Source organism: Rattus norvegicus, chromosome 9, assembly GCF_036323735.1.
Source record: "Rattus norvegicus strain BN/NHsdMcwi chromosome 9, GRCr8, whole genome shotgun sequence".
Classification (NCBI taxonomy): domain Eukaryota; kingdom Metazoa; phylum Chordata; class Mammalia; order Rodentia; family Muridae; genus Rattus; species Rattus norvegicus.
In genome coordinates this window covers 112,591,156-112,614,109 of record NC_086027.1, presented here as the reverse complement: position 1 = coordinate 112,614,109, position 22,954 = coordinate 112,591,156, and the positions used below count along the sequence as shown (strand labels likewise).

Genomic DNA, 22,954 nt, shown 5'->3' with positions numbered 1-22,954 from the left:
CCTGCCAGGCAGAGTCAGGGCAGGTCAGGGTCTGTTGGCGGACTTCCCGGCCTGCTGAGGCGTGGGATGATAAGAGGAGGTGCACTGGAGGCTCAAGGCGAGGAGCTGGATTCTGTTGACCTTGGTGGAAGGAATGGGGGCTTAGGGAGTTATTGGGTGAGAACACAGGTCTTGTGTGTATTTCAGCAAAATTGTTTCTCTTTAGCTTGTAGCTTTGCTTCTCACGGTCTTGTGGTATCAGACGGTATGGGAAATACACTCGGGGCTGGCGTGGTGATGACCTGCGGCTCTCCTATACCTGTCTCTTGCATTTTTCTTCTGTCTTTCCTATAATCAGCCTCTCCCCCCACCTCCGAGGACCATTCAGCTTCATACCAGCCAGGTCGGTACAATACATGATGGGGTGGACCCACTCAAAGCCTTGGATCTGGGCCTTGGTGGTAGCTGACTTGGTCACCTGCCAGCTCTGTCTCACTGCTCCAGACAGGTCACCCAGTGCCACCACCAGCGAGGGGCAGCGCCCATCACTGGGTCCAGCTCTTCCATGCTGCCCCGGTGAGGTGCAAGCCTTGGTAGCAGCCAGTGAGAGGGGGGACTGGTTCCTCAAAGCCCTCGGACATCAGCATGGTCCCAGACAGCAGCCCAGACCTGGGACCGTCTCATGGACTTTGTTGGCAATGGCTACAGACCCAGACATGGCCTTCAATGGCAGCATGGGCAGGACTTCACCAGGCCTCAGGTGTCAGGGCAAGCTACTCATATTAGGCTGTTCCTCACCTTCTTCTCTCCAGTTCCACCCATCTTCATGATGCTCAAACCACTTCTCTTTCCGCCCCCCATCTCTCTACCACACACCTGTACGTTGTCTTATTGACTCTGCTGGGGGCAGGCCGCATGATGGTAGGCAGGCCTCTGGGTCTCTTCTCCCCGCCTCTGCTGCGGGGCCGTGGGTGGGCTTCACAGTTTTACTTTTATAATCATAGAATTAAAAACAAAAACAAATGTATCTTGGTGGCATAGGATGACTTTAATCTGGAAAATGAAAACCTGCTTTGAGAGGTATTCTTCCGTATCAGCAGGGCTGCCTGTCGGGAGCATGCACTTTGGACTTGTGATCCCTTTCCTGACTCCAGAGCTTGCAGTAGGTCACGTTAGACTATTAGGGGTTTCAGTTCCCACTTAGCCAACTTAGTCTAAGACCATAAAACGGAGAAGTCTGGAATAAACTGTAAGTTTAAGAACTGCGAGGTTTCATGGAGAATGAGATCTTATTCCATTTGTTCTGCCCTCGCTGGGATGTGAATCACCCTTTGTCTAGTACATCCATGCCATACACACTGTGTGCCCATTAGAGGCACCTAGTGGGCCTCTCGGCTGTCAGATCACAAACACCTCAATGGCCCAAGAACAAGAGCAGAATGAAGGGCTCATCTTAGGCCAGCTAGCCTCACTGCCTTCTTCATGATGGTGCAGTGTCTTTCACTTCCCATACAGTGGTAACCGGAGCACCCACGATACAAGGTAGGTTTGTATGAGTCAATCTTGCCCAGCTGTAGACGAACGCTGGAATTCTGAGCATGTTTATCCTAAGCGAGGCTAAGCCATGGTGTTCCCTCACTAGGTTAACAAGACACACTTCCGTTCACATTTTCAACTTTAGATCTATCCGCTGTAAGTCTGCGACAGGGGGGTGAGCCTCTGTTTAGGCAGAGTTCGGTACGGTCTTTGGTTTCAGGTTATCTGTTGGGGTCTTAGGATGTATCTCGTGGATAAATATGTATTCCTGTAGGGAAGTTTGGCAATTAAAGAAAAATATGTAGTAGGGAAATATTTTAATACCCTTCCCAGATGTAATGACTAGGTCTTTAAAGACCTAGTATGTATGTATACACACTGGTCTCAGCAGTCTTGGTAGGTTCCCCGACCCCTAGTCTATTCTTAGGACTGATTCACAGTAGATCTTTATTGTGTGCAGAGTGTGCCCAGGCCCTCCGGCTTCATTTCCAGCCATGGAGAGCCCCTACAGCGGCCTGCAAAGCTTCCTTGTCTGGCCCCTTGTCTTCACCTGGTTGCTTTCTGGATTCTTGTGGGACACTGGCATAGATCTGCCTCAGGGCTGGGGTGTGGATGATATGAGCTGAAACTTTGTTTCATGTGCAATTTCTGTAGTCTTTTGTCTTAGCTCTAGGAACAACCCCTGTGACTCCTTTTCGCCTTCCTTTGTCCTCCCTTTTTGTGGAGAGAACAGCCTTGGCCTGCTTCTGATGTTCACTCTCAGTTCCTTGCCATTCCTTGTTCTCTGTCTGGAACCAGGAGTTCAGTTCCAGAGCCACGGGACATCCAGTTCTCTTGAGCAATGGGAAATCGAGGCTGGGCATACATTCCCTTTGATTTAGCTAAGGGACATTTGGGTGATTTAGCTAAGGGACAATCTGTGCTCATTCTAACGGAGCACAGATGTAGGTGACCAGATACTTGACTGTGGCACTTACAGATTGTTGGGTCTAGAGGTCTGTGCCTTTCTGGAAAGGCACTGCTGTGCCCTCCAGTCAATCTAAAACAAACAAACAAACAAACAAACAAACAAACAATCCTCTTGATAGAGCAACCCTTAGTCTTTGGGGAGGAGAGATGGGGGCCGCAGGGAACCAAAGGTAGAGAGTGGGGCCACCATGAATGGATAAAGTGTTAGTTTGTGGAGCTTGACTCCCACTCAGGGACTTGGTGGTGACAGTTACCGAGGCTCCTTCTGCCCCCACGAGGACTTGTTTAAGAAACGAGAGGAATGGAAAGGAAGCAAGATCCTTTCCTCAGTTCAGCTGTCAGAGGCAGGCACACCTTGGGTCTGGGATGGGGAGAAGCAGCTCCCTCCAGTCCTGGAACACCTCCATTTCTCAAACACCCCCAAACCTCAGGCTTCTGTGTTGGAAGTTTGATGGAACAGAGCTGGGGTGGTAGAGCAAATGGCTCGAATCTCCCAGGCGGGGGTGGGGGGGGGTTGGGGGAACACATGAATGTTCCCTGCTTTGATCCCCCAAGGCAATCGAGGTGCTAGCTGGCAGAGCCCAGCTGCTACGTGTGTGAGTGTAGATCTTTGTGAAAAGGAGCCTTATAGGTCTCATTCCTCCTGCTGCCCAGCTCCAGTTAGCACCCTCAGCTCAGAGTTATGCAGCAATGAAGTAAATGTTATCAGTTCAGAAATAAGAGGCCCTTGTTCATAGTTTTAAAGTGTTGGTCCTGAGAAGGGCTCTCCCCTCACTATGACCCTCCTGATAGGGGCATTTCTGAAGGCGCATCCTGTCTGCTACGTCCATTAGCACACGGAGTATGAGTCTGATCACTCCTCTCTTTGCCGTTGAGCTAAGTCAGGTTTCCTTATAAAATGATCCTTAATTGATCCGCATAGTTTACGTGTTCAGGATCACAACCATTATGACGTTCTAGTATATTTATGTTTGGGAATTCTCCTTAGACTTTCTAAATCTGTGTCAGTAGAGATTTTCCCCTTGTCTGAGAGGACACATTCCAAGACCCCCAAGGGACACCCCCAACCTCAGACACCATCAAATGCAACGTGTCTTCTTATGACAATGGTTAATGTGCAAATTAGGCACAGTGGGAGATTAAGAATAGCTAAAAGTAGAATAGTTATAATGATGTAACAATGTAACAATAATAACTGTGTGCATGTGGTACCTCTCCCTCAGAATACCTTGTTTTGTTTTCACCTTTTCACTTACAGGGGCTTTGTAGCCTTTGTAGCCTTTGTAGCCTTTAAGAAAACATCTAAATTGCCAGCATCACTATTTGAGCTTTGAGGCATTAGCAAGTAAAGATTATTTGGACATAGGCCCTGGGATGCTGCGACTTAAGGTTTGGTAACAGAAGCAGTTACTAAGTGACTTCGTGAGGAGCATATGCACTGTGGACACAGGCAGTGAGACCATCTTGTGTATTGTATGGGTGCATTGCCTGTCAGTTAAAAACCCGTGGCTTAGGGGTTGGGGATTTGGCTCAGTGGTAGAGTGCTTACCTAGGAAGCGCAAGGTCCTGGGTTCGGTCCCCAGCCCCGGGGGGGAAAAAAAAAAAGAAAGAAAACCCGTGGTTTCTAGGAAAGGGTAGAATAGAAGGTGGGGCATCTGGGAGGTAGAAAGAATTCTGGGATGGAGCCAGGCATGGGGGATTCACCTGGGAAGAGTTGAGGAGACAGATGTGTGGCACAGGTAACCAGCCGCATGGCAGAATATTGATTAGAATAAACAGGATAGGGGTTGGGGATTTAGCTCAGTGGTAGAGCGCTTGCCTAGCAAGCGCAAGGCCCTGGGTTCGGTCCCCAGCTCCGAAAAAAAAAAGAACCAAAAAAAAAAAAAAAGAATAAACAGGATAATTTATGATCTAGTCAGAGAAAAGCCTAGCAACATGGCCAAGGTGTTTGTAAATAGATTTGGAGTCCGAGTCTGATTTCTGGGAGGACGAACCGAGACATAACTTCTACAGACACACGTTTTGGAATATGTACTGTGGACACACGCCTTGGACAGAAGGATGATTCATGGCTTGGGTCTAGAGTTGGAACCTCAGAGAATGGAGCTGACAGAGGCCAACTAATGTCTCACGCAACAGCCAGCTTTATTCAGAGCACCAGACAATTTAGACTCCGTGGGTTAAGAAGAGTCATTTGACTAAACTGCACAGTCACAACAAGTCACACATGGCAAAAGCATGTTTTTCCAGGAGGCACATAAACAGGTAACAGTAGCCAGTTGTCAGGAATAAAGTAAGCTTACTTTGTTTCCCAAGTGCAAACCTGGGAGGGGATCGAAAGCACAACCCAAGAATTAGTACTTGCTTTCGAGGAAACTCAGGTCACAAAGCCCTTGTCTTGTTTTCTTGGAGTTTTCTCACAAGCGCTCAGAGTTCCCATCCCATGACCCCATTCTCAGACTGTGGGACTGTGTTCTGACAGTTCTGAGCGTCACCAAACTTCATCCTGCCACTTGGAATGGGGCATCCGTGTCCCATCTGCCACCTCCAGACATGTTACGGGGTACATGGCTTGTGCTGCCAACCTGTTGTCGACTGTAATTGCTGGCTGAGGGGAGAAAAAAGGCTTGGATAATGGTTTTAAAACATGACAGTAAAAATTTAAAACACAAATTATTTGTTCCTGGAAATTTCAATTTAGCATTCTCAGACTGTCATTGGCCTGACTGATGCTTTAGGCAGAAGGCACTGCTGTAACTATAGTTGGTTGTCTGGCCTCCCAGAGTCTTGCTAATTTTAGGAAAATGGCATTGCTAAATTTAAAGTATCCACAGGAGGTAGTTGTAAGCCGCCATCCAATGGTTTCTTTTTATGTTTTAGGTCAGAATCAGGTTTGTGGAACTTTCTGTGAGGACAGTAAATGTTTGGTGCCCCAAAGCAACACTAACACCCTGCCCTCCAGGTCTTCTCATTTTACCTGACGTTAAACTTGTGAATCTATAAACACACAGTTTTCACTTTTTCTAATTAAGGCAAAGCCACCCAAACCAATTGTTGTAAAACTTGGTCCCACCAGTAGATGGCAATATGGTCCTATTTCTCGAAGCCAAGCTAATTCCAGGGCTGCTTAAAAATTTTCCACTTGTGATCCCCTTTTGCCCGAGAAATCCTTACAGACCTCCAAATATCATGCATTTCCTGATAAGTCATAAGACATTTACATTAACAATTCTTTGAAATATATAATTGTATCATTTACTACAGATGAAAGCAAAATTTTCACATTACTGAGGGGGAAGTGCTTGTTTATTTTTTACAACATACTCAAGTCTTGGCAGGATATTTGATACTACAGGGTGTAGACGTTGTCACCCTTTTCAGGATTGATCGGTATTTCGACTTTATAATCCACCTTGAGATGCCACTTTGCATAAAAGTGTAGTGGAAAATGGGAGAGCTATGTTTAAGAGTTGCAAATTCTGTCCTAATCACAGCTAAAATTCATTTGACAACTGTTTAAATATGAAACTTAACACAACATCTCAGTACACACACACACACACCACTGTAGGGCTGCTGGAAGTCAGGGGACGTTGTGGAAGCCTGTTCTCTTCTACTAGCTGGGTTCTGGAGACTGAACTCAGGTTGTATTTTTTAGGGCAAATGTCTTTATCTGCCATCTTGCCAGTCCACAAACAGCAAGTTTAAAAATCAAATATTCTACTGTAATGGTCAAAAGCGATACTAAGTCGATACTTACATGGTAAGGAATGTTGGCAGTACAATGCTAAAGTTTTCTGTGACTAAGGGGTTGTATTTGTATAAGAGCAGGACGCTGTATGTACAGTAAAAATGCCACAGTTCATAGCACACAGGACTCTTGAATCGAACCCAGGTATTTCCGGCTGCATTATGGGCTGTGTCTGTGATGGTGGCGGTGTTGACAGTGTCTGTGATGGTGGCCGTGTGACAGTGCCAAGCCTGCGTGGTGTTTGTTCAGAGGTGATGCTGCAGTGAAGTTGCGTGGTGGAACATGGGCGAGCACTGCCTCAGACTCCTTAGGAGCTAGCTTATGAATTAATGATTGTTGGATGCGTTCAGGAACCCTTTCACAACACCCACTCCAGTTGTGTGACTCCGTGTGGAGCTGTGACCCACAGCTTAGGAAGCTGTGCTAATGTGCAAATTCTTAAAAAAAAATAACACCCATCTCTCAAGCGTAAACAAATGTGCAGTTACCACCTTAAACTGTACTGGGGCTGGAGGGAACGCTCCTCCTGATTGTAAGGCTCGAAATGTCCACCCCACTCCACCCTGCTTCCACTCGTTAGCTAGTCAAAATAAAGATTGTGTTTCCAACATAAAATTGGGCTAAGTGTAGTGGTAGCACGAGTAAACCCTTGTGATGAAATGATACAATAGAATATCATTGATATAATTGCTGACTTTCAGCTATGGCATTTATTTTGTTATAAGCATTAATTTTTCATAATGTTTTATAATTACACAGGGCTTTATGCGTTTAGATTCCCTTGGTCTTTCTCCCAGATGTTGAATAATTGGTTCAATTGAGATGGTTAAATTCTCGATCTACATTCATTCTTTACCCAGGTTAACCTGTGCATATTGATTCCTCTGGCCAAGGAAGAACCAGGCTTGGGTGAGGGCTTAGAGATAATAATTTAAGAAGGAAAACACCTACAGTTTTATTGATAAAATGTTCTGTGTGACCGTCTTTGAATATTCTGTTTGGAACACTAACCTCATTAACTATGAATTCAGAAGCACAATTTGGCATTGACTTCTCCGCGGCAGGTTGGAATTTTCCATTGGCTTTGACCTTATCTGCCGGGAACCGGCTTTTGCCCCCTGTGCAGTGTGCCACATCCTATGCACCACACTACCCGGAAGCCAAGGGTGATCACTTTTGACCAAAGTTGTGTTTCTTGAGTGTCTGAATCGTACCTGATAAAAGGCCATCGGAGTCAGGGGGCAGCTATGGGGTGAGCGAAGGGTGTGGGCCTGCGTTAGTAAGTTACCACTAGGTGGCAGGCCAGGTAGGCATCAGACAGGGAGAGTCCCTAGAAACTAGATTGAGGGCTGTCTGCAAAGTCTACCAAGCCTCCTTCGACGTGGGAGGAGCTTTGCATCAGTGTGCGTGCCTACTGCAAGGGGAAAGGCGACTGGAAGAATGAGTGACCCCGGAAAATGGCCCCAGGGTCCAAAGGAGATAGACCCTAAACGGGAAAATAAGCAAAAAGAGACCCCCTACCATAGATGCAATGAAGCTGCAGTCCCCTCGGGGGCTGAGTCTGTCACCTGGGAGAGGTTCAGACTGAGAACCGCCAGGCTCAGTCGTGATTGGCCCCAGGAGCCCATCGTCAAAATAGATGCAGGGATGGGGAGAGGGTGGTGGCAAACAAAGATGGACTTCATCTTTGACACAGGAGCAGCCATCTCCATGGTAACCCCCTCCCACAGGGGAGCTCATCAAAGACACATCGACCATTGTTGGAGCCACCGGTCCAGTAGGAAATACTGATTCTGTGAGCCGTGGGGTTGCTCTGCGGGAGACCACTCAATAAAACTAACTATCCCCTTTTGGGACCCGGTCTTCTCTCCTTCGGATGGTGCGTGGACTACGATAAAGCCAATCACTGTCAGACCTTCCAGCCGTCGCGGGGAAAGGCAGCAGCACTGAGCCCTGTCCTGGGAAATTTGCAACAACTGGCATGCATACATAGCAAATGGATGAGTCGCCTGGAAGGAACATCACTGTGGAGGATACTGGCCCTTCTTAAGAAGCTGGAACTGTGCGCCTTGGTTTTGCCAGAGGCATGGGACAGTGTGCACCCAAGGAAGGACAAGGGGTCTCCCTGTCAGGGACTAGCCGGGCAGCGGGACAAGAGATACTCCGCAAACTAAACACGACAACGCTACAACAGGGGTGGTCCTGTAACTTTGGGATGGAACGTGTGAAGGCAGGGGTGTAACAGACGGACGGTCCCTCAAATGGTTATGGCAAGTGCTCCATTACCTGCGAGAAAGGTCAATTGGCCCCACCCATGGGCCTCTGCTCTATCCTGGAAAAAAAAGCAGAAAACGTATCCAGATTTGACTCTAGCGCCCTCTAGTGAAAAATGTTCAACTTTCAAGTGGCTCTGTGGAGCTGGAACTGGGAAACGGTTGGTTGCTAGATCTGTTTGAAGGCCAGCCAGGTAACTTACACTGGTACTGGGGTCCTAGCCCAATTCTAGAAAACCAGACAGTCCTAGACATCCCTGATGACTCCTGCCTTACAGGCCCCCAGTGACTGGGGGAAGCAGAATGTATAGGGGCTGAGGAAAACTGTACCGGGCTGGTGACTTGAACTAAGGTCCAAATGGCACAGCCTTATATTGTGCCGATAGAATATATACCTGTTACCCAGTGTGGGTTTGCAGGATGACACCAAGCCTCCACCAGCACCAGAGGTTCCTTGAGAGGGGTCATAACGGATTCTGACAAAGAGGAGGAGAGAATGGGGTGCAGAATCTCAAACTGCCTGCCACGTGTTAAAGCAACGGAAATTCCCCAGGGCTTGAGATATTCTCCTTGTACCAGGGGTAGAACAATACTAGGGCCCTCACCACAGGAAAGAGAGAAATCCCATCTTACTCTCAGTGTTATTGGAGATGGCCCTCAATGGCGTTACTGCCACAGGAGCGACTGAGCTCAGGATCCAACAGGTCCGGCATAGCCAGCTGTCCAATCAAATGGAGGAGGGCCTCAGGCTAGCCCAGCAGAGTATAGTCACCCTGCAGAACCAGAAAGACGCCATCCCCCAGCAACCCTACAAAAATAGTAGCTGAAAAGGTGATGTGTGTCTTTAGAGGAAAAAAGATGGTTGTTTCTGCACAAACCACTCAGGGATCGTAAAGAAAATGCCAGGCAGCTGGTGGAAAACGTCAAGGTCCGAGGCAAGACAAAAGGATCTTCCTGGGGTGATACCCAAGTCGGCTTCCACTCCCGCCCCTAATAGGGGCCTTTGGGCATGATTCTCCTGATATGTATTGTTGAGTCCATACCTAAGTTTTGTCACTAGATACAGGAGAGTAGCAGGTGGACTCCATGGCCTCCACCAGCACCAGAGGTTCCTTGAGAGGGGTCATAACGGATTCTGACAAAGAAGAGGAGAGAATGGGGTGCAGAATCTCAAACTGCCTGCCACGTGTTAAAACAACGGAAATTCCCCAGGGCTCGAGTTCCATCGAGCTGTCCCCTCCCACTTGTGGCATCTCCACTTAAGGTACCAAGGAGGTGTGGTAATTGACTTTTAACACTGCCTAGCCACCCCCATGTTGGGTTGCTTCCATACTCCCACCTAATAAAAATACTGGACCGAGGCTTAGGACTGCCACCACTACAGTGCGGTTTCGGAGCCAGCGAATTAAACCTTTCTTTCCCGGGTGGAACACGGCTTCGGCTCAGTGACTCAGTTTCCTAGAAATTCTGCAACGATGACACCATCTGTCTTAGTTACAGTTCCTATCACGGTGATAAAATACTTTGACAAAAGCAACTCAAGGAAAGGAGGGTTTATTTTGGCTCAAAGTACTAGAGTCTCACTCCTTGCGGAGGAGGAGGAGGGCGGGAACTTTGCATGTGTGTGTGGGAGTCCTAGGGGCGGGAACTTGTGGGCTCGTGCTGAATTCATCTACAGTCAGGGAACAGGAACGTTGCTACTCTATTTGATTTCTTTTCCTTCATCCCAAAACTCAGCCATGGGAGCGCTATCTCCCAATTAGACCAGGCTTCCCTACCCTGGTTAACTTACAATGGCTAATCCCAGTAGGGTGCCCACAACCCTTTCTGATTCTAGGTCCGATCAAGTTGACAACCAACGTTATTTGCTTTGCTACATTTTGAACATCCGCATTCGTTTTCTTTGCTCCCAGGCCTGGGGCTGTGTGTCATTTCTCATCTCTTGTGTTTCTGGAGGTGGAGTTGTTTGGATTGTTATTGGGCCTGGAGTAGGTGCCCTGGTCCGTGGTGTGGAAGACTGGGTGTGAGAACTTCTCCTGTTCTTTCCCTCAGCCCTGCAGATGCTCTGTGCACCATTTCAGGATGCACTGCAAACTTGGAGGTTTGTCCAGAAGGACAGCTGGCTTTGTGGGAGTGAGAAACATGTTAAACCTCTGAGCTTTGGGGATGGTCTTATACCACAGTGTGGTCTTCTGTGACTGGGGATTGCTGGGAGATACTGAGCAAGGGCATGAATACCCAGTAGCTCTCTTTTCTGTCATGGTTCCACTGAAGCAGCCAAGAGTAATATGTACACAGATACACCTGTGCTCCAATAAACCTTGTCAACAAAAATCGGGGGCAGGTGTGGCTTATGCTGTAGTTGGCTGATCTTTGATCTCGACTAATACTTTGCTCCTTCAGACTTTCTTACGAATATTCTAAATAACGAAACCCGAAAGGCATTTGAACTAAGAACAGGAATGAGTGAAACTGTCTGCTCTCACTATCATTACACCATAGGGGACGCTCCAGGGACTGCACTCCTCAAGTTTCAGATAATTGTCTGCAGCTCCGTCACCATCTTGAGCACGCACTAGTCTAGGAGACCCAGAGTTTTGAGTTTATTTTGGATCCTGAAATTACTGATGTTTGTGGACTGGGGACTTAGCTCTGGTAAAGAGAGGAGCTGTTGGTCTCTCTCTCTCCTCTCTTAGGTGGCTGGGTGAGCAACCTCGTCAGGGAGTAGCTCTGGTCGAGCAGGTGCGCACAAACAAGATGGAGTTGGGGCTCTTCAGAGCCAGAAAGGGAGGGTGTACCTGTTTCTTTCGAGGTTAAAACCTTCCATCTTGGAAGGAAACTTCTTAAGACGTAGGATGTAAAGGGAAGTGAAAACATGGGGGTATTCTGCTAGGAAATCAAACGGGATAAAACACTCCACCTTGAAGGAAAGTTCCACGAACACAGGAAGCAGACAATACAAACTAGCTTCAGCAAGTCCCTGAAACGCACCAGGTTCACCAAGTCCCTCCCTCCCCGAAGAATGTAAGTGGTGAAGGCTGCTGCCAATCACTGCCAGACCAGTCAAGCTGCAAAGAAGGTTGAGGTAAGCCCAGCTGCCTGGAAGAGGCTCAGACCCATTGAACCACTGGAAAGACCACGTTCTGACCCGCTGAGCTGCCCGCAGGCTGTGCGGTGTGTTCCCAGCTTGTGAGCTTGACTCTGCTCGGTGGGCTTTGGTGATGCAGCCGACTTTGAGTTGTTTCTACTCCTGTAAGTGACCCCCAGCCCCCAGTAAAATACTCATTGGTTCAAGTTGGACTTTGGTGCTGCGTGCACTTTGGTCTGTGATGGATTCCCTTGCTGGGGTGAGTAGACACATACGGGTTTTGTCTCCCCAGGCAAAGCCTGTCACACAACAGGAAGTAATTCCTGGAAATCCTCTTTCTTCACTGAACGTTCAAATTTTCAAAATTTGAAATGTCAATACATTGCAGATTTAAATTTCCTCTTTTTGGTAAACACCATTGAGAAGTTAATATTCAAATTTTTTCGGCTTTTCAAATTCCTTTACAAAGGACATTCACCGGCACAGTCTTGGGTTCTTTGCTGTGAAGAGGCACCAGGACCTGCCTTTTGTATATTTAATAAACACTTAGCATTTACTTTGTGTCAATGACAGCTCTAAGCACTGAAACATCATGATGGTGCTGCCGTTACTTGCCCATTTTACAGGTGGAAAGACAGAGGCACAGTTAAGTAACTTATCTATGGTTACATAGCCCAGTGGAGTAAGAAGTGTGATATTTAGGAGTTGCTGGCTCTGGTCTTTGCTCCATGCTATTCATAAGGCAAGCCATGTGGCCAGCTGAGGTGTAAGAGGTGTGTGTAGGGGGATTAACTCCATGTTTCCATAGGAAGACCTGTGTAGCCACACAGGGCAGGGATGCAGGGCTGGGGAAGTAGGATGGTCCAGGAATCACCCTGCACACAGGGAGCATAGCATTTGAAGATGTTGCTACTAAGTTTTATCTCCATGTCGGTGAATACATGCTGCTGAAGGAATGGGAAACCTCAGTACCAGGGTGTGGCTGAGCAGGGGCACACGCACCAGGTGTTTAGGAAAATGCACCATCGTGGGTACCACTGTCAGATTCCCTCAGAATAAAGCCACCCAAGAGGATGGCATCTGTGGAGAGGTTCACAAGTGTGGAAGAATAAGAAGGCAATGTGGTTCGGTTCTTGGCTTCTAGGGTTTTAAAGAGCAGAATAAAGGAATCCTTTTAGTTATTGATAAAACAAGAGAGCAAGGAGGAAGCCAGGCAGGAGAGGCATGGGGTCCTCTGCAACTGCGCCTGTGAGCCTCCTCTTGGGCGTTGGGAATCAAACCCCTGTTCTCTGCAAGAACAGAGAGTGAGCACCCCCACCACTGCTATCTCTCACCCAGCAAAAGCAAAGGCTGTGTTCCATTCTGCCCTGCACGCCACAATGCACTGGAACGTCATAAAGCATGGGCCCAAGTCCCGCTCTGCTAATGGTTTAGGTACTTTGACTGCAGAGACAAACTCAACAACGAGGGAAATGCACAGCAAACCACTGAATTCTTTATCTTGAACCCTCTGTCTTCAAAGACATGGAAGTTAGGCTGGGGAGGCAGGTCTGTTAATATCTGCCTTGCTGCGTGAGTGCCAGTGTTTATTGCTCTAGAGAACATGGGACTTGACCTGGGGGCCAGTAGTGAGACAGATTAACATCTCAGGAACAGCCAGCTTTATTTAGAGTTGCAGATTATTTGTACTCTGAGGGTAAGAGGAGTCACATGAGTGATTCAAACAGGGGTCACATGTGCACACTCACAAGGACAAGCTGCAGATGGCAAAAACGTGTCTTTCCAGAGAGGTTTATAAACAAACAACAGCAGCCGGAAGTAAACTGACTCCGGTGTGCTATACCGTGGAGGGGCCGGGAAACACATGCTTAGAGCAGTTCTGTGTTCTGAAGAAAATTAGGTCACAGGGCTCTTGTTTTCTTGGTGTTTTTTTTTTTTTCCCCCCACGAGTACTTAGACTTCTCCTCACCAGAGTACACTCTTGGACTGTGTTCCGACATACCAGGACCTAAGGGGCCCCAAACACCCTTGCGATCTAAGCCCTGGATCACTGGAGCATGAAGGCCGGCTTGCATAAAGTAATGTTCAAGACTCAGCCCAGTGATAGGTTCTTGGCTCATAAAACAGGGTAGAGAGATGGCTCAGTGTTTGGGAGCACTGATGCTCTTCCAGAGGTCCTGAGTTCAAATCCCAGCAACCACATGATGGCTCACAGCCATCTGTAATGGGACCTGATACCCTCTTCTGGTGTATCTGAAGACAGCTACGGTGTACTTATAATATACAATAAATAAATAAATCTTAAAAAAAATAAGACAGGGTAGAGGACACCTGAACAGTGGCACTGGCAGCTGACCTCCATCCTCAGCATTTCTGGGTACAGATGTACCCCCTCACACATGAACAGCCTTGGTCACACACAAAACAAGAAGGAAAAAAAATCCTAATTAAATTCAATCTGTGTAATAGATACTTTAGGAAATTTACAGACATTTCCAGAAAGAAGAATCTTTTTCTCCCCAGTGCTTGGGAGAGGATGATGTCTATTTGATACGTGCTCTGATATAATTTCGAAGATGATAGGACTGGGAGCTGTGGCTGAAGGTGTGGGTGAAGGCCTTGTGTGGGAAGCTCCGGGGACATCTCTTTTTGCCACCAAAAGCAACACTGGTTGAGTCTTGAGGCATAGTCTCCCTGGAAACAAAGTACTCATTCCAATACTTTATACAAGATAGTAGGACAGCTTGGACTCCAGATTCCTAACACAATCCCCTCTTTTATCCCATGTACTCTCCCCAAGATACAGTCTGACAAGTCTGTTCTTGTAGGGACCATTAAAAAACAAGCTAATGAGGGCACCCTTCCAGCACTCGGGAGGCAGAGGCAGGTGGATCTATGGGAGTTTGGAGCCAGTCTATATGGCAAGCTCTAGGGCAACCAGGGTAGGCAGAGAGGCCTGTCTCAAAAACAAACAAACAAACAAACAAACAAACAAACAAACAAACAAACAACACGGAGACTTGTGGGGCTGGAGAAATGGCTCAGAAGTTAAGAACAACTGTTGCTCTGGTAAAGAACCCTAGTTTGGTTCTTAGCGCCCATATCAGGTGACTCACAACAGCCTGTAATTCAAGCTCTAGGGGGATCTGAAGACTCTAGGCCTGTGCGTGCGCATGTGCACGCCCGCGTACACATACATATCCCATACAAACTGTGATGGTTTGGATGTGCTTGGCTCAGGGAGTGGCACTATTAGGAGGTGTGGCCTTGTTGGAGGAGGTGTGTCACTGTGGGTATGGGCTTTAAGACCCTCATCCTAGCTGCCTGGAAGTCGTTATTCTGCCAGCAGCCTTCAGATGAAGATGTAGAACTCTCAGCTCCTTCTGTACCATGCCTGCCTGGACGCTGCCATGTTCCTGCCTTGATAATGGACTGAACCTCTGAACCTGTAAGCCAGCCCCAATTAAATGTTGGCCTTATAAGGGTTGCCTTGATCATGGTGTCTGTTCACAGCAGTAAACCCTAAGATACACGCACACACACACACACACACACACACTCACACACTCACAGACACAGACACACACTCACCAGAGCACACACAGCACACACAAGAGCACACATACAAGAGTACACACACAAACACACACAGCACATATACACACAAAGGCACACACATAAAGACTATACACATAAAAGCATACATGCACACACAGATACACGCAGACACACAGAGACACATACAGACACATCCTATGTTCATGTGCAGACTAACAGATACAAATCTTAGAAGCTAGGTAAAACCAGTAGCAAATATGATACCTCTATCATGTCTAAGAGGAAAAAAGTTGTAACAACAGTTTGGAATTTAGGAGTGCAATAATAATGAAATTAGCTTTTTGCAGAAAAAGAAAAAAAAGGGAAGTATGGAAAAATGGAAATTGATAAAGAGGGCTGGAGAGGTGGTTCAGCAGTTAAGAGCATTGACAGCTCTTCCAGAGGTCCTGAGTTCAGTTCCCAGTAACCACATGGTGGCTCACAACCATCTGTAATGGGATTGGATGCCCTTTTCTGGTGTGTCTGAGGACAGCTACAGTGTACACATATACATTAAATAAATAATTCCATAAAAATATTCTTACTAACATTCTTTTGTTTGAAGCCATTTAGATAGAAAGTACCAGATTTCCTTGCTATTTTTTTTTCTTCAAAAAAAAAATTCTCTACACAGTGGCACACACCTTTGATCATAGAACTTGAGAGGCAGAGGCAGGTACCTCTTTGTGCATTTGAGGTCAACGTGCCCTACATAGTGAGTTCAAGGACAGCCAGTGATATAGGGTGAGTCCTGCCTGAAAAAAAATATAGATATATTTTAAAATTTAGAATAAAAAATGTTTTATTTATGTGTATTTATTTACGTGTTCTCTGAGGTCAGAGTCGGGCATCGGATCTGAACCTGGGTCCTCTGCAGGAGCAATACATACTCGAACTGCTGAGCCAAGTCTCCAGGCCCTTGTGGCATTTTCAAACCCACTTCCTTTTGAGCCTCCTCCTTGCCCTCCCCCATCCGTCCTTCCCACCATTACCTTCTGCTCTCCCTCACCGCTCCCCCATACGCCTCCTGTGTTCTACTGCCCTCCTGTCCACAATCCGCATCCTTTCCTTAGCGCCTCCCCACATCGTTCCTTCTCTAGTTTCATAATCTAGAAACTACGCCCACTGCTCCTTAACACGTACAAACGTACCGCCAGGCATAGGATGCAGGGTGCTCTATTTGTCTTTCTGAGCCTGGGTTATCCCTGGATTATCTCAGTTATTTTCTGTTCACTACAGTGCCAATTTTACCATTTGAGTTTGTGGCCCAACGCACTCCCGTGGTGTTTGTACTCAGTCTCCGAATGCTGGGATTACGTTTCAGTTCCTTACCGGGGTTCCTTGCGGGTGATAGATTAGTTGTTTTGGCTGAAAGTTTGTTGTTATGACCTGTGGCAAACTGTACGGAAGGACAGGTACTTTGCTGTCTCTGCCCGGAGCACAGAACTGGTCACCAAGCAGCTTTGGCAAGCTTCTGTCATTTTAGCTTTAAAAGGCCTCGATCTCTCATAGCAGGAAAACACCTCAGTTCCTCTTAGCTGGACAGCAGCGACCAGTCCTTACTGGGGAACCGTTTTCCTCTCTGAGCATGCTCTTGACCCCGCGGGATGACACCGCTTTAGTCAGGCAGTGAAGTATTGCTGAAGGAGAGGAGGAAAGAGATACTCCATTGAGGCTGCCCGTGGAAGGTTCTAGAGCACCATTGGTATTAAATGGCAGCGGTTTACACAAAAAGGCAGGGAGAGAGGGAGACTTGTAGGGAAGGACTGGTGCCACTAGTGAACAGCCGTGGGTTGGCTGAAGTCGTTTGAAAGCTCTCCCAGACCTCCTCTCCTCTGGGTGGACCAGCCTTTCTCTGGGATCTCAGGCTGGGTCAAGGACTGAGGAGGCTAACCCATGGAGGGTGCAGGTACCTCTGTTCTTTACTCCTTGGCACACCCAGGCTATCAGTGGTCTCTTTCCTTTCTCCCCGCCATTTCTTCCTGCCTCTCTAGTGAAAGGAAGAACTCCTCTCAGAAGGGTGTCTGGTTTCAGTTGTTTTTGTTCTGCCTGATACATTCTGAAGTCTGTTCGCCTCTTTTCTCTTAGCCAAGATCATGGATATTTTGAAAAAGTTTGGCTGCCCTCTTGCTGGGAGTCCAAGGAGGACATCATGGCCTGGGGCTGAGCAGCCCGGCAGGAAGTTGTCTTTGATGGTGGAGCTGGAACTTCTGTGCTAGTTCTCTCTTGATATGGTCCTCTCCTATCTGGACCTCAGGGACTCTGAGAGTGGTAGGTACCTTGGCCAAGCTAAGACCAACCAGGGGAGCTCTCTCAGGGCACATTTCCAGCCACCAGAGTCCCTGCCACCCTATGGTTACTGAACATTTAAGGGATGTTCCACACTTCCCTGGCTTTGGAGGACAAGGGTGAAAATATTTCCCCTTCAATTCCTCTGGCCTCATTTTATATAGGCCTCTGACTATGGCTATTAAACATAGGTGCGCACTCATGCATGTGAATGTGCATGTCTGTGTGCTGATGAATATTCTTTATGAAATTCTCACTGTCCTTTCTGTCCTTCATTTCACTGTCTTCAAGCTACAGTCTTGTAGCAGCCCTGCTTGAAGGAGCCCTCCTGCCACATGGCCTCCATCTCCTTAGCACTCTGCCTCTTGGAGCCAACCTGGTACTCCTCAACTCTCTCCCTTGAGCCCTTCCTCCTTTCCTCTTGGCCCATCTCCACACCTTTCTTCACCTGCTCACCCACAGAACACTCTTTAACAAGGATCCACAGTTACCACGTCTGCCTAGGACCCAAAGATGGCAACAGTAACCAAGAAAGGAACACCCACCCAACAAGGGCAAGAACAGATATTACAACTCCAGATGCCTACATCCCACGGCAAAAACATAAACATGAATGGCAAGACACTATGCCTTCCACTAGAACCCAGTAACCTACTGCAGTAGGCCGTGACAAATGAAATATAGCTGAGTGGAAAGACAAGGGCTTCAAAACAGCAATTCGAATATTCAAGCCTTTGACAGGACATGAACAAATTGTTTAATAATGACCATGAAAACATAAACAGTTGAAAAAAATAATAAAAAACAGTTTAAGTCATGAAATTAGAAATAAAATCAATAAAGAAAACATAAACTGAAAAAAAAAGTCCTGGAAATAAAAGCTATAGGAGGCTAAGCAAAAGTCACAGAGGTGGGGTTGGGGATTTAGCTCAGTGGTAGAGCGCTTGCCTAGGAAGCGCAAGGCCCTGGGTTCGGTCCCCAGCTCCGAAAAAAGAACAACAACAACAAAAAAAAAAGTCACAGAGGTAAGCCTTATGGACAGGTTACAAAATATGGGAGAAAGAAGATTTGGTCTGAAGAGCCTGGGTACAAGAAATGTATAACTCAGCCAAAGAAAGTGCTAAATCTAAACACATCCAGGCACAACACATCCAGGAAATCTGGGGCACTGTGAAAAGACAAATCTACAAAGAATAAGGATAGAGAATGTAGAAGAAAACAAAGTCAAATAAACAGAAAATATTTATGATGAAACCATAGAAGAAAGTTTCTACAACCTAAGAGAGGAGGTGCCTGTTAAGGTACAAGAAGCATACAGATCGCCAAGTAGAAATATAAACATAATTCCCCATGATATACGATAATCAAAACACTAAATGTACAGAACAAAGAAAATATATTAAAAGCTATAAGGGAAAATGACCTAGTATCATACAAAAGTAGGCTCATTAGAATAACACCTGACTTCCCAATAGAGACTCTAAAAGCCACAAGGGTCTAGATGAATGTTTTATAAACTCTGAGAGACTATAGATACCAGCTAAGATGATACCCAGCAAAACTATCACACTAGAGGGAGAAATAAAGGCGTTCTTCAATAAAGATAAATTTAAGCAATTTCAACCAACAAATTTAGCTCTAGAAATCACTAGAAGGAAAATTCAGTGGTGAGGTTAACCACACCCAAGAAGACACAGGAATAAATAATCCCAGGGCAGCAAATCAAAAGAGGGGAAAGTCCACACCATACCAACAAAATAACAGGAACCAATAAATGCTGCTCATTGATAACTTTCAATACTAGTGGCCTAAATTCTCCAGTAAAATATCAGACTAATAGATTTTATTATAAAATAGGATCCATTTTTGTGCTGTATCCAAGAAACACACTTTGTCATCAACAATGGACAGAACCTCAGGATAAAAGGATGGAAAATGTATTTCAAGCAAATTGACCTCAAAAGCAAGCAGGTACAGCCATTTTAATAGCTGACAAAATATACCTCAAACCAAAACTAATTAGAAGACGTAGGGAAGGACACTACATAATCATCAAAGGAAAAAAAAACCCAAGAGGATATTGTAATTCTAAACATTGTTTTTTGCTCCAAACACAAGGACGTCCAAGTTCGTAAAAGGAACACCACTGCAGCTAAAATGTCCTATGGACCCTCCCATGGTGATAGTGAGTTACTTCAGTACTCCACCCGTGCCAACGGAAAGGTCAGCCAGATAAAACTAACAGAGACATTCTAAAGTTAAGTGAGGACGCAAATCAAATGGACTTGGCAGGCATCTACAGAACATTCCACTCAAATAGAAAAGAATGTACTTTCTTCCCAGCAGGCCATGGGACTTTCTGCAAATTGACCACACATCGGACACAAAGAAAGTCTCAACAGTTATAAGAAAATTGAACTAACACTGCGTCCTACTTAACCACGGAGGAGGATTAAAGCGAGTCAACAACAACGCAACAGAAGCAACGGAAAGGATGTAAACTCACAGGAACAGAATGACTCACCACTGAGCGACGTGTGTGAAGACAGAGATCGAGAAGTACATTAAACCTTTTTAGAACTGAATGAAAATGAAAACACAGTGTACTCAAACCGGTGGGACACAAAGAAGGCAGTTCTTAGAGGCCAGTTCATAGTATTGTCAAAGCCTGGAGAAGTCTCAGATTCGCCACTTAGTAACGCACCCAGAGGGCGTGTAACAAGAGGAAACAATTCCCCCAGACAGTAGACATCAGGAAACAAACAAATCCAGGGCTGAAGTCAATGAAAGGGAAACAAAATATTTACGAAGAACCAATGAAATAAAGAGTTGGCTCTTAGAGAAAATCAACAGGAAGGACAAAATAAAGTTAGGATTGAAAAGAGGGCATCACAACGAACACTGAGGAAACCCAGAGAATCACGAGGACACACTTTACAACCGGTACTCCACCAAACTGGAAGAAACAAAAGAAATGAGTGTATTTTTTTTTAAATTTATATGACCTGCCAGAGTTAAGACCAGATAAGCATTTTAAACAGACTCTTAATCATGAATGAAATAGAAGCAGTAATTAAAGTCTCCCAAGCAAAAAAAGCCCAGGGCCAGATGGATTCACTGCAGAACTCTACCATATTTTTAAAAAAGAATTAATGCCAACATTCCTCAAATTATTCTGTAAAATAGAAACAGAACATTTTGCAATTCCTTTTATGAGGTCATATTAGCCCTATTACTAAAGCTATATAAAAGTTCAATAAAAAATTTACACCAATATCCTTTATGAACATAGGCACAAAATTTCTCAAATGTTTGCAAATGGAATCTAAGAACACAGCAGAAAGGATTATCCTCCAGGATCAGGTAGGCTACATCTCAGAGACGCAGGGACGTTTCCATACAACAAACCAGTAAGCATAATCCATCCCATAAGCAGACTAAAGACAAAACCCATAGGATGCAGAAGAGGCCTTTGACAAAATCTGACTTCTCTTTATGATTGAAGACTTGGAGAGGCTGACAGTACGAAGGACAAACCTTATTATAGTAAAGGGGATTGACAGTGAGTCCCCAGGCGACTTCATCCTAGAGGGGGAGAAACTCAAGTGTATTTCTTCTAAAATCAGTGACCAGACAAAGTTGTCCACTCTCTCCTTACCTAGTCAGTGTGGTACCCAGCGTCTGACCTAGAGCAATGAGACAGCTGAAGGGGATCAAGAGGATCCAGATAGGAAGGAAGAAGTAAGTGCCTTTATTTTGGATGATATTATTTTGTACACAAAGCCCCTAAAAACTACATCAGGGAATGTCTACAGCTATCTACACTTTCAGTAAAGTAACAGGATACAAAATTAAGAATTTTGTCTTATACTAGTCAGAACGGTCAAGGTCAGTACACGAAATGACTGTACATTCTAGCAAGGATATGGGGAAAGGGACACACTTATTCATTGCTGGTGGGAGTGTAAACTTGGGTAGCCACCATGGAAATCAGCGTAATGCGTCCTCAGGAAGCAGAGACCAGATTTGTACCACTCTTGAGTATAAGCCCATAGGAGTCTGTCTATATCCTGCTATAGGAGACACTTGTTCATCCATGTTCACTGTGGCTTGACTTACAATAGGCAGAGATTGGAAACTGCCTCGATGTCCATCAATTGATGGGCAATGAAAAAGATGGCATATTTATACATTATTATTATTATACATTATATATTACGTATTTATATATTGTGAAGCAGTTGCTAAGAAGAATGAAACCATGAAACTCACAGGTTAATGGCTAGACCTCGGAAAAACTCAACTTGAGTGGGCTAGCCCGGACCCCAAAATACAAATACTTTATGTTTTCTTTTAAAATGTGGTTGTTATATTTTAACACTTCAACATGCGTGCTAAAATAATTGTAACCATAAAGGGCCTCTAGGAAGGGTCTAGGTGGGAGGAGAAGGTTTTCCAAGGAAGGGGAACTCGAATACGTTTGTATGGAGAGACAGAGGTGCAACTAGAAATGGGAGAATTGGATAGGGAGGGAGGAGGAAGGACAAGCGTGTAGGGAGGACAGCTGATGTAAGGCCCGTTTGAGGGCCATCTGCAAAGCTGATACTGTAGAAGCTTCCTGAAATATATACATTCACGAAAGGAGTCCCCAAAATAACAGGGAGACAGTGCCTCAAGTAAACATTGTCATCAGGTAGAACCCTCAGAGCCAGGAAGCCAGGGACGGGTTATAGCTTGTGGAGTCACTGGCCAGTCGTACCCATGGAAACTGGAAGACCTCACAGGTGATGGCCAAAGCTGTTGCTTGCTCCCCACAATCTGATGACAAAGCCCTATTGCTGGAGGCAACTCATGCCATAGAACACGGAGAAGTCGAGTTGGCACCTAATGAGGGTTTCACCCCTACGGACGAGTGTTCTCGGTGCTGGTAGGAACTCTGCGTGCGACTGAAGGACAAGTCAATGTCTCCAGTATCTTGCAGCCACTAACTCTGCAGCGTATTGCAGTGACTCACCAACAAGATATACTGGTTTAATAGTGGCACAGATGTTATGGACATGACAAACCATCCTTTAGGAGATGAAATCCGCACTTGATCCTGCTACTGTGGTCAAGAACAGAACACTAGATAGAGCATAGGTCCTGGGCAGGGGTGGGGGAGGTGGGGGTAGGGAGGACGGAGGTGGGGGGAGACTGAATACTATTCTTCTTCTAAAGGAACATAGCAATACAATTACTCCTCCTGGCGGTCTGCTGTACCTATAGAACAGTTCCTCCATCAGCCGTCATCAGAGATAGTTCTTGTTGTAGACGAGAACAAACACAGAGACCCACTTCTGGACAATGGGCAGAGTCAGCACACTTAGTCCTAAGTGATGTGTCTTCATCAAAACGCTCCCCTTGAGGCTCAGGGAAGTGTTCGGGAGAATAGGTGGAAATATTGTACGAGCCAGATGGGACGGTGACTCCAAG

At 46.0% G+C, this 22,954-nt stretch overlaps 1 long non-coding RNA gene across 1 annotated transcript; it reads right to left on the bottom strand.

The window, feature by feature from the left end:
- Nucleotides 1-4,605: 4,605 nt before the first annotated feature.
- LOC134480621 (uncharacterized) lies at nt 4,606-15,936 on the bottom strand. Its single transcript, XR_010055074.1, has 2 exons — nt 8,904-15,936; nt 4,606-5,092 (listed from the first exon to the last, which is right to left on the bottom strand). It is a non-coding gene; the product is annotated as an uncharacterized LOC134480621 (long non-coding RNA).
- Between the last annotated feature and the right edge of the window lie 7,018 nt (nt 15,937-22,954).